The sequence below is a fragment of the Triturus cristatus genome, chromosome 4_1, assembly GCF_964204655.1.
Source record: "Triturus cristatus chromosome 4_1, aTriCri1.1, whole genome shotgun sequence".
NCBI classification, from domain to species: Eukaryota; Metazoa; Chordata; class Amphibia; order Caudata; family Salamandridae; genus Triturus; species Triturus cristatus.
Genome location: NC_140585.1, coordinates 395,491,617 through 395,504,254, shown reverse-complemented (window position 1 = coordinate 395,504,254; position 12,638 = coordinate 395,491,617). Strand labels below are relative to the sequence as shown.

Sequence of the window (12,638 nt, the reverse complement as noted above, 5' to 3'; positions counted from 1 at the left end):
TTCAAACAGTAATTGGTATTTGTGAGTCCTAGCAAACTGTAGTATGGCGTCTCGGTCAGCATAGTTCAGCATCCTGGCAATCACCGGTCTCAGACTTTCTCCAAGTGGGGGGGGGCTTCTTCGTCAATGCCCGGTGCACCCTTTCCGCACAAAGCAGGTAGACAATGAGGCCTCGGGCAGGAGGGCCTTCAGCCATTGGGTTATGAAGCGGTCCATGGAGGAGCCCTCGCAGCCCTCCGATAAGCCAGTAAAGCGCAGATTGTTGCATCTAGAGTGGCCCTCTTCATCTTCTACCCGAGACCCCAGCTCCTACGCCATCACCGTGAGTTTGTTCACCTTTTTCTGCGGAGTCGTTACGTTATCTTCGACTGTCGAGGCACGTGTTTCTGCCTCAGTGATACGGTCCACGGTCTTCCGGAGATCCTGCTGTAGGAAGGAGACCTCGGACCCCACATCACCGATCTTTTCGTCGAGGACATCTCTTGCCTCAGTAATTGCTGCCAGGAGTGCCGCGTTGTCTAGTATCGAGCCACCGGCTTCTCCCCCAGTGGCACCTCCAGGGTTTGTAGTATAATGGCCCAGGGTGCTCTGTTTGGAGCCCGCACCTCCCTGCCTGCCCTTGTCCATGTTGGTCGGAGACAAACAGGACAGGCTGCAGTTCACGATTGATTCCTTTGTTTTATTACAAAAAAATGCTCTCGTAGCAGCGACGATCGTACACCAGGGAAATGTTACCTGGCCAATCAAGCCCGTGTGATGCTCTCTCGAGCGTCTCCACAATCTCGTTGGAAGACTATACCGCAGGCCGGGCCTCACGGAATCCGTCCCACCCTTGACCACAAGCCGCACCAAGCCTAGCCTGCCCGCTTCCGTAGCCCTAGGTGGCCAGCCAAGTAGGTCCCCCTACCGGGACTAGACTCGCCGGGCCCCCGACCTGCAGCCCGCCCCCGCAGGGACACTGCGCCACAGGTACATTGTTGCCGCAGAAGTGTCGCCTCTTCACCAGGTTACGTATGGCAGTGCCCGGCAAGGAATCCTGTGTGTCCAGCCTGCGGGACAGGTCATGTCACTGTCGCAGTAGGGACCTCCTCACTCCTCCTCAGCAGATCTCTACATGGGGCTGCGGATGAGTGATTGTAGCCAGATATGTGGGCCCAGACTCGGCCTTTTGTTCTTTCCTACGGGGCCGGTCTCCCCCCCCCCCCCCCCCCTCCACCCCCCACTGCCAAAGGCACATGGGGGTTTTTCAGTTTGTTTTTTAAATTACCCCCCTGGGTAATCTGTTGCGCAGTCTTCAAAGTGGGGGCGGAGGGCCCGGAGGCTCAACCTCTCCTGGCTGAGGCCCCACAAAGGCGGGTTCCAGCAGGTGTGCAGGTGTTGTAGTTGGGCCGTGCGAGGTCGGATGCAGCAAGGCCGAGTGCCGCTACCGGCCCTGGTCTCGGCCCCACCTAGGAGTTCGCCGCCTCGTATTCTGGCCCCGTCACCCGGGCACTGTTTGGCGTCAGGCGGTCTGACCCCGACACGGGAAACGCGCAACGAAGCTTTGCGTGGCCCAGGTCTCCCAGACGCGGCCGCAACAGGACAGCCCCGCACAGATAACGGGTCTGTCGGATCAAGCCTGGGCTTGGGCAGCTGCCCCTGCATGCCCGCCTTTCGCGGCATCGCCTCACCTCTGGGGCTCGATTAGCCCCCCCTCAGTCTCCTGGTCCACCCGCCGGATCAGGGATGTAGGCGCCAGGCATGTACCAGCCCCGAGCGAGCACGGGCCCGCGCTGCGTTCCTGTCGGCTGCAATCAGCATTGCACCGGCCGTGCGCCGTTCTTTCACCCGGATCAGGGCGCCTGTTTCTGACATCCGGTGAGACCGATGTGCTCCATTGAGAAGGATTTCGGCGGCTAACTGGCGTGAATGTACGGAGCTTTGTAACCCTGGGCGTAGTGGGGTTACGCGGAGCATCATGGAGTGTGCCCAAATCTACCCGCACACTCTGCGTAGCCCCACTACGCGCCGCCCGCCTCCCTCCCGCCCTCATTTTAAAATTACTTAGAAAGTTAAAAATAAAGAAAATTACTTACCTGAGCTGCCGCGTCCCGGGGCTCCATCTTCCTGATTCCTCGCTAGCTTCTTCCTCACAAATGCGCATGCGCATTTCTCCCGAGAAAATGCCCCTTTAACAACCGTTTTGGCCAGCTCTGCACCTATAAGACCGGTTCAGGCAGCTTTTGCGATTTGCGTGATTCACCTGCACAGTGCCAAGGCACAGAAGTTAGTTGTGCAGGTGGCAGCCATATGACAGTCCCAGACAGTTGAGGGAGCCAAGGGGTCTCAGCTGCTGCAGTCAGTTGTGCCCAGCCCTGCGGCACCCAGGCAAGAGCCCAAGAATGAGTCAAGTCGCTGTCAGCAGAGTTCTTGGATACAGCAGCTCGGGCTGCTAGAATGATTATATGAAGTGTTGTTATAATGTTTATCTCAACACAGAGAGTCATGTGCTTCAGTCTGAGTCAATATTTTAATTATTCAGTCATTGTGCGGAGACTGAGCACCGCGGCCTGCTAAGTACGAGTGACAGCAGCACGATGATGTCACGAAAAAGCTGACTAAGGCAATAAAGTGTGCCATGCAGTTTAAATGAGAGACCCAAATGGAAATGTAGAAATGCTGCTCCGGTAAATATTGCCTCCTTCGAGCTATGAATTAACCAGTCACACATCAGCTCAGCTCAGCTCCTGGTTCCTCCCTTCACTTTGCTCCTCTTCGCACATCCTTTTGCAAGCATATTTTAAATAATGCCAAACAATTGTTCTGTATTTATTTCTAAAATGTACGAACGCATAAACTTCATGTCACTAAACCAGAAATATAAACAGAATTAAGAAACGTTATTATAAATTAAATAGGTATCACTTTAAAAGTTCAGGGAAATGTAACAAATCGGAAACACTATGCAAGGTGTCTAGAAGATAGATTCACTCTTATTGCCATTGCTGAGAAGGCATGCTCCCTGAATGTGCGTGTTTTTGTTTTGAGAACAGGGAGCAATTTTTTTACCCCATTATGTTAAGGGTCTGCACGCTACACAGTCAGCAGTGAGACTGACAACGTACATAGGGTGGCTGTCTGGAGGGGGGCTCGGAGCGGGCAGTGCCGCTGGGGAAGACTAGAAGCCCCTCTGCGGGGATCGTGGTGCTGACAGAGGGCAGGCATCAGGCCGTGGCTCCCGGGGCCGACTCCAGGGCTCACAGACCTGATTCTGTCCCAGCGCCACACTGTGCAGGAAGGAGCCGGCTATCCAGCCTCACCCTGGCTCTGCCCCAGGCCCCCAGCCCTCATTCATTGAGGACTAGACGCCGGCTGTAAGTGCAGCTCCGACCGAGGTCGCAATCACTGCATGCTTCACCCAGGCTAAGCGCTCCAAAATGCGTGATTAACTGATAACGACTTTCTGAGTTTTCCCAAGAGCCATTGTGCTCGTAAATTGACCCTTACTCTAACCCTGGGCGTAGTTCGCGAAGTAGCACTACACGAAGCTACGCAAAGTGCACTTCGCATTACGCGAACTGCGTAGTACCCTGTTCGCACTGTGCAAGATGCCGTTTTCAATGATTACACAGTGCAGACAAGCATCCGGCACTGTGCTATCATTGAAAACTTCATCTTGCACAGTGCGAGCTGTAGTTTTCTGCCGCTCTAGTAGATTTTTACTCGAGCGGCAGCATACGCGATCACTCGCAATGAGAGACCTGACCTCCTCACGTTGAGAATCTCGCCGGGATGTTTATTTTCCACACTCGCGATCGGCAACTTGATGTTGCTGATCGCGAACAAGGAAAAAGTCTCGCCGGGATGTCATTTTGCTTGCTCGCGGTCGGCAACTTGATGTTGAGGACCGCGAGCAAGCAAAAAATGACCGCTGCACTACGCAACGCTATGCTACGCATGTTTGCACAGTGCTACGTGCAATTCGCGTAGTGCGAAGTAGCGCAAACTACGCGAGCGTAGCGTAGTGCTTTGCCCAGGCTTACCTTACTCTACTCAGCACTGTGATTGCATTATTCCTAAGCACTTTGAACACCTGATCACCTGTACCGTTTCCTGCTGTGATACCTGTATTTAAACATACCTGTTTATGGTTAGATGACCTCTGAATCCCGATGCACACCTATAAGAAAATGTGAATAAACCCTTTTAATTAATAATTGTATTTTTCTTATTCCAGGTCTCATTAAGGGTTCTTCTTTGTATCATGTTTTTTGGTTGATAGCCACTTATTGATTGCACATTGTCAATCAGTTTTGGAATGTTATCGATTCAGCAGGATCAATATATATATTATGCTTGTTCTCAGAAAACGCACAAAATTAACAATAAAAGCAGTAACTTTCAACATTACAGATAAACCACTTTCCCATTACTTATTGGATTCATCCTTGGAAATGGCATCACGTAATTGCAATTTAGGGAGCGATAAATAGCACTTTACAGGATGGAATTTGACACAGTGGAACACCTGTAGGCAATGCATACCATCATGTGAATGCTCACGTCTCTTTGTATTATCTCTTTTGGAGTTCTCTTCTGACATATTAACACCATGTTGTCATATTTTCAAAACCAAACCAATTGCATTTTTAAGCGACACCTCCTTTTGGTACAAAAACTAGCTACATCCTGATTATATCAGTAGATCCCTAAGATGAGTCAATGTTTCTATTCATCATAGTTCTCTTTGTAATAAATATTGTTCGAGATTACCTTCCCACATGCTTTGTGGTATGACTTCGAACAATGGAAGCTCTTTCCAATTTAGTTGTAACCTTAATTTTTAAAGTGAAACTAGTCTTAACCAGTTTTTTAGAGTTCACTGTGTACATTAGTCTGCACAAATTTTTGTTTGTATATACAAAGTTACGTATCACGCAGCACATATTTTTTTATTGATTTTTTTGGTCCATTATGTGGATAAACACTAGCAGACTTCATTTTATTGTTGTATTTGTCGCACTGTAGTCTGGGTAAGTCCCCTGTTTCTTGATGTTTAGTGCCATTGTTTCAGTCCCTTCTGTGAAAATTCAGAAGCATATGTGAAAGCAAACATCACCTCATCTTTAAAAAATCTTTTAATTCTTCCTCAGATTGGAAGACCTTTTAATGTTTCTTTGTACTATCTTACTCCTAGAGTATTTCATAACATATACCTGATCCTCTTATTTTTAATGTATGCCTCTTTCTTTATTTCAGTCACTCTTTTCTTTGCCTCCAGTAAATCATCAGGGTGTTCTTTCTGTAAAGTTTTTGCTGAAATTATTTTTTAAATCATGTCTGTCTCAACCAAGGTCATAAAAACATATACAAAATGTATAACATTGCGAAACTTTATATGACTTGCAAATAAGATAAACACCCTTTTATTATAATGTAAAATACTAACATATAAATTAAATCTTTATGGAAAAGCATAATGGTAATCCACATGTTACTGGGCTTTGCAATCATATCACCTCAGGCTATAGCTTAACTAGAAAGTGGCATCCAGAAACTTTCTGCCTGCAATGTCAGTAAGTGGGGTCAATAAAGTTAGTGGAGTATCAAAACCAGGGGAACCCAAAAAAGTGCAGAAGAAGAGAAAATGTATTGTAGATAGCATGGAGAAGAAAGCATAGCAATAACGAAGATGTAACCACATCTCTGAATATCTGGAAGATAAATTTCTCAGCAACCTGCCCCATCTTGATGTAGGAGAGTAAAACTTGTGCATGAGTACTGTGGCCCAGTCCAGATACGGTTTCATGCCATTAGTAGACTAGGTAAAAACGAAAGTCCTCCCATAAGGTTTTATCAGCTCATTTTTCCCTCTTTGGCAAATTGAATGAGCCTTGTACCCTAGAGTTTCATCAATCTGAATAAAATTAGTTATGGATTCCTTACGTGTTGAATTACCCCCAGGCGTCAGACTGGATCCGGAGAATTGTTTCATCAGCAGTACCCCTGCGCATCAAAAGGTGGCGTCGGTCGACTCTGAGTTCGTCGTTGGCATCGTGGTCGCCGGAATGATGTTGCGCTATCTACCTAGACACCGCCCTCGCACGCTGACGTCAGTTCTTTTTTTTCCCGCGGCAGCCAGCGCAGATCTGGAGAGTGTGGTACCTCCAGTCACTTTTTGACTGACTTTTTTTGCGAGTTTTGTTGACACCGTTTTTTAGTCTATCGACTCCTGGTGCATGCAGGGATGTCCAGTCGTCCTCGGCCCAGCTTCAAGGCTTGCGACACCTATCACAAGCTGATGTCGGTTACGGACCTGCACCGCGGGTGCCTGTGGTGCTAGGACCACGACCATGATCTCAAGTCGTGCTCCGACTGCCGGACCATGAATCCAAAGTCTTTGCGGGAGCGGTCCCAAAAGATTCTCGAGGCCTGGCAGTCCGCTCTGCGCCATTCGAGGTCGCGTGGAAGGTCGAGGGACCGGTCGCGGAGTCACCGCCTCTCGTCATCAAAGTCTTCGCACGCCTCACGTAAGTCGAAGCACAAGAAGAAGTCGAAAAAGCATCATTGCTCTTTGACTTCTCTCCCTCCATTGGCCGTTGCAACAAGGGATGTGGACAGTGCCTGTCCCGCGGCTCCGCGTGCGGAGCCTAAAGGGTCTACTCCGAGTTTCCCTCCCTTTCCGGGACCCAGAGCGACCCCTGCCCAGCTACGAAGCGATGCATCCCATCTGTGGGTAGCCAGACTCCCTGGCCATGGCACCGCAGGGTCCCCTTGGATCCAGGCCTGGATCCGGATCAGCGCCGGACGACCTTATAACGCCTCCCCAGGCGCCGATCCCACTGGCACCACGTCTGCACCCGACGCCGGTTGTGTCCCCAGCCAGCGTCGACCCCGGCCTCCACCCTGACTTGGACACAGAGCCCGACAAACGCCGGATCCGGTGCCGAGTGGTACTTTTGTAACCTGGTGCTTCCTACAGGCCAGATTGGCAACCAGAGGAGGGTGAGGAGGACTGGGAGGGGTCTGTAGACCCTTTAGCTAACCAGTTGGATGAACTGGACTGGAGAGAGGAATTGGGGGAAGCCAGTGGTCTGGATATCTCCCCAGACCTTGGCATGCTGTCTCCTCCTACCGTGGCTACAGAGGAGAGTGCTTCATACGCATTGGTGTTGCGTAGGGCGGCCGAGGCCCTCAACCTCAAGCTACCTACGGTGGCGGTCAGGACGAATCTCCTGACGGAGGTGCTTCAACCGGCAGCGGCCTCCTCGGAGCCCCTGCTGCCTTTAAATGAAGCCCTTACCGACATCCTTTTGCGCACCTGGTCCAAGCCCAACACATGGGCTCCTGTGGATAGGATGATTGTCCGACGCCACCGCCTGGCTCCGGGTAACCCCTCTTTCCTCTCCCCACACCCCACCCCTAAGAGCTTGGTGGTCCAAGCCTCTACGTCCAAAGGTCCATTCCTTAACCCACCACCTGATGGGGAATCCAAAAAGCTGGACCATCTTGGGAAGAAGATGTTTTCTTGCTCCAGCTAGGGACTGCGGTCAGTAAACACTGCATGTCTGCTTGGCCGTTACACCCACTCTGTGTGGGATACGGTAGCGCAGGTGCTGCCACAGTGCCTGTACTAGGCCCGCGCCGTGCTCTCCCGTGCAGTCGCCGTGGGGAGAGACCCTGCCAAGTTTACCATCAGATGTGGACTGGACACTGCTGACTCGCTAGGCAGGACGATATCAACATCTGTAGCCCTTCGATGCTACGCCTGGCTGAGGTCAACTGGTTTTTCGGGGGATGTCCAGGCTACCTTGCTGGACATGTCTGTTCGGCGACAAAGCGGACAATGCACTGGATCGCTTCATGGACTCCCGGGCTACAGCCAAGTCCTTGGGCCTCTCTACCACCCGCCCTACGCAGTCTGCTTTTTGCCCCTTTTGTGGCTACGGAAGGGGTGGCCACATTACACCCAGAGCCACAGGCAGGCGCACGCTATCCAGCCCCAGTGTGGCCGGTGACATGGGACCCACCGTCGTGGGTCTGGGGGCCAGCGAGTAGGCCAGTCCACCAGCGCCCCCTCTGCAGCAGCCTCCAAACCCTCCTAGTCTGACCTTTCAGGGCCACCAATCGCCAGTGGGCGGCAGGATTCGCCATCACCTCCCCCACTGGCGCACCATCACGCGGACAGGTAGGTTTTGCAGATAGTCCGAAGGGTGGGCTATTCCCTCCCCTTCGAGACTGCCTCTCCATCCATGCCCCCTCAGCACCATCGCATGTCGGAGGATCATCTGGCCCTTCTCCAACAGGCTCTCTTGGCCAAGGAAGCCATTGAGCGAGTTCTTGTCCAGAAGTAGGTCGTGGTTGCTATTCCCACTCCTTTCTGGTGCCCAAGAAGGAAAAAGGTCTGCGTCCTATCTTGGATCTCAGGAACGTCAACCGCTTCCTCCGGAAGGAGAAGTTCAAAATGTTGACACTAGCTCAGGTCTTGTCTGCCCTCGACCCTGGAGACTGGATGATAGCGTTGGACCTGCAGGGTGCTTACGTTCACATCCCCGCCCTGCTGGCCCATCAGCGTTATCTGCGGTTCACGGTAGGCCACGAGCACTCTGTTTACCATGCTCCCCTTTGGCCTTACCAGCTCCCCTCGGGTGTTCACGAAAGTGATGGCGGTGGTCGCAGGTCATCTGCGTAGATTAGGGGTTCCAGTCTTCCCCTATCTTGACGACTGGCTGTCGAAGGTGGGCTCGTCCTGGGCAGTCTTCTCCTACCTCCAGACTAGGGCAGAGCTCCTGCACTCGCTGAGGTTCACTATAAACGTACCGAAGTCACACCTGACTCCCTTTTAGAGGCTCCTTTTCATTGGAGCGGTTCTGGACACAACGCGGTTTTGGGCTTATCCTCCCGAGTAACGAGTCCGGGATGTTCGAGCTATGAGTCCGATCTTTCAGCCTATATCTCAGGTTTCAGTTAGAACGACCCTGAGGCTGCTGGGCCTCATGGCCTCCTGTAACCTGCTAGTAGATCATGCCAGACCAGTGGGCACAGCATCAGGGGAATCTGTCAGATTGCGTTCAGATCTTGGAGGGCACTGCACGACAATTGCAGTGGTGGCTGACGAACCAGGATTGGGTCAAAGGCAGATCCCTCTCCCTTCCCCAACCAGAGTTCACAGTGGTGATGGATGCATCACTTCTGGAGTGGGGGGCCACATAGGTAAGGCGGAGATCAGAGGACTCTGGTCTCTGGCGGAGTCCGGGCTCCACAGCAACCTTCTGGAGCTTCGGGCGATCCATCTTGCGCTAAAAGCATTCCTTCCCTCTGTCCCGGGAAGAGTAGTGCAGGTGTTCACAGACAACACTGCCGCCATGTGGTACTGCAACAAACAGGGCGGGGTGGAGTGGTGGACCCTTTGTCAAGAGGCTCCCCATCTCTGGACATGGCTGGAACATCAGGGCATATCCCTGGTGGTTCAATATCTGGCAGGTTCTCTGAACGCCAGGGTGGACGAACTCAGCTGAAGGTGCATGGGGGATCACGAATGGCGTCTTTACTCTGAGGTGGTGCAAGGTCTCTTTCAGCAGTGGGGAAATCCTTGGTTAGATCTTTTCGCTACTGAAGAGAACGCACAATGTCAGCAATTCTGCGCGTGGGAATTTCCAAGGCAGCACTCGCTCGGTGATGCTTTTCGTCGCGAGTGGAGTTGCGGTCTCCTATACCCCTTCCCGCCTATACCACTTCTGCCCAGACTGCTAAAGAAGATGAAGCGCGACCGGGCCCAAGTCATTGTTGTGGCTCCGGATTGGGCATGAAGAGTCTGTTATCCTGAGCTGTTAGACATGGCCATAGATCCTCCGATCAGACGGCCTCTTCGGGAGGATCGTCTGTTGCAGCAGCAGGTGACGGTCCTCCACCCGAACCTGTCCAGCCTCCACCTCCTTGCATGGAGATTGAGCGGTGACAGTTGACCGCTTTCGACCTTCCTTCCGAAGTCTGTGATGTCATCTTGGGAGCCAGGCGTCCCTCCACTAAGACTGTATACGCCTGCAGATGTAACAAATATGTGTTTAGTGCACAGCAAAGGCTGTGGATCCCCTTTCCACCCCTCTTTCTGAGATTCTCTTGTTCCTCCTTTCTTTGGCCAAGCAGGGCATTGCTCTGGGCACTCTAAAGGGCTAGCTCTGAGCCATTTCAGCCTTTCTTGGGCTTCCTGATCAGCCTTCTCTTTTCAAGTCCCCTGTTGTAAATCGCTTACTTAAGGGCATTACTCCACTTTTTCCTTCTGTTGCCTTCGTAATGCCCCTGTGGGACTTGAACTTAGTTCTAAATATCTTATGTGCGCTCCCTTCAAGCCTCTAAATAACTGTCCTCTCAGACTTTTAACTTTAAAGACTGCCTTTTTGGCTGCCATCACCTCTGCTCGCAAGGTGAGTGAGCTCCCAGCTCTTTCTTCAAAAGCTCCTTTTCTGGCTATTCATCCGGACAAGGTTGTCCTTCGAACTCGGCCTTCTTTTCTTCCCAAAGTGTTTACTTCTTTCCACATTGGTCAAACCATCACTTTGCCCACTTTCTTTCCGCCTCCGCATCCTTCTAAGGAGGAAGAGAGGCTCCACCGTCTGGGTCCAAAACGTGCGGTTTCCTTTTATTTGGATCGCACAAAGCAATTCAGGGTGGATGACCAGCTCTTTGTTGGCTACTTGGGCGCCAAAAAAGGTCAGCCTGTGCAGAAATGGACTATCTCTAGGTTGGTTGTTTTGTGCATAAAAGCTTGCTATTCTTTGTCAGAGAAGGAGCCTCCAGTGGGCCTGCGCGCCCACTCACCAGGGCAACGGCAGCTACCACTGCTTTGGGACATGGAGTCCCCCTCAATGACATCTGTCAGACAGCTACGTGGGCATCTCAGCACACGCTCACGAAACATTACTGTCTGGACCGCCAAGTCCAGAGAGACTGCTTCTTTGGCCGTTCTGTTCTCCGGGACTTTCTGGTGTGAACTTAGTTCACAGTCCCACCTCCGGGGGTTGGTATTGCTGGGGTTTCTATTCTACAGGTAAGGCATCTATAACTAATTGTCTCTTTCAAATGAACAAGTTACTTACCTTCGGTAACGATATATCTGTAAGAGACATAGATTAGTTATAGATTCCTTACTACCCAACCCATCCTCCCCGTTCTGCGAACTGTCTTCTAGGGTTAAGGACTTCCTTTCAGGGCCCTAGTTTTGTGCATTAGTGGTCCGTGTCTTGCATGGGTCTGCGCTTCTGGCGTGGAATGTCGTGTAAAAAAACTGAAGTCAGCGCGCGAGGGCGGCATCTAAGTAGATACTGCGACCACGATGCCAATGACGAATGCGGAGTCGGCCGACACCATCTTTCGATGCGCAGGGGCACTGCTTACGAAAAAATTCTCCGGATTCAGTCTGACGCCTGGGGGTAATTCTACAGGTAAGGAATCTATAACTAATCTATGTCTCATACAGATATATCGTTACCGAAGGTAAGTAACTTGTTCTTCAATGTTATAAATAAAATGATTTTTCCAATATTTGTTGGATCCATCCATAGCATGCGTTGCTTATCTTTATTTCTTGCAATCTTCCTTATTTTTTAAATATTGTGGTAATGACTCTCTCCCAGCACAAGAAAACTCCCATCATTTAAAATGTTAATCATCTCTCTTCTTAAAATGCAACCGTGTGGCATCATCTGCCCATGTCAACACCCATGTCTTTTTCTACTATAGCTATTGTAGTTCTCTTCTAATATATTATTACAATGTTGTCATATTACAAAAGTGCAAATTCTTTCCTTCTAACTACAGCTTCTCTTGTTACAAAAAAACTATTATCTAATTTTTCATTTAGCAATGATTATTTGTGACACTTATTTGCAGTTAGCTCCCCCACTTGAGGTAGCATCTTCACGTTACCTATGTACAAACTTCCCTATGTACATTAGCCAACAGGGGGGTTTCATGTTGTATGTACAAAATTTCGTATTGCCTGTCAGAATGTTTTTTAACAGAATTTTTCCCTGTTATGTAACGTTATGTTAAGAGGTTTTATAGAACGTGTAGCTTCCCAGCGCTAGGAGACGGATACAGAGCAGAAGTTAGAGAAGGATTAGTGATACTGATGGAACAGCCAGGTTTTAATCAATTTTCAGAAGGTTGCTTCTGTTTCCAGAAGTCTAAATTCGCGTGGGAGAGAATTCCACAGCTTAGGTGCCAGATGCGCAAAGGATCCACCTCCCCATCTGGCTCTCCAAATTCTGGCAGTTTTTAGTAGCTGTTCAGAGCAGGATCTGAGGCTTCTGTTTGGGACATTGAGGCTCATTGGATCTGTGATTTTACCAGGGCCCCTGTACGTGCGTAATGAATGGCATCTTATTGTATGGGAGTTGAGAAGATGCAAACCAGTAGGAGTGTGCGCCTAGCAATCCGGGCCTCATGGCACAACAGCATGGCATTTTGTGTGTGGATTTATTTTTCATTGTTTGGCTGGAAATCACATAACGGATTGAGGCAACTATTCAGGAGCTGGAAGCCTTTAAAAAATATTCCTCCTTCCTGATTTGAGTGCATTGGGAAAACTATGCGTTGACAGCAATATTCAATTTGGAGAAAAGCTTAGTCGTTTGTCCCTAGGGGATTACTAACTTCTA

General features: G+C 50.4%; 1 protein-coding gene across 1 annotated transcript in view; it reads left to right on the top strand.

The window, feature by feature from the left end:
- The window catches only part of SAMM50 (SAMM50 sorting and assembly machinery component), a 252,099-nt gene that overhangs the window by 199,061 nt on the left and 40,400 nt on the right, over positions 1-12,638 (top strand). The gene's annotated exons all lie outside the window — the stretch shown is intronic.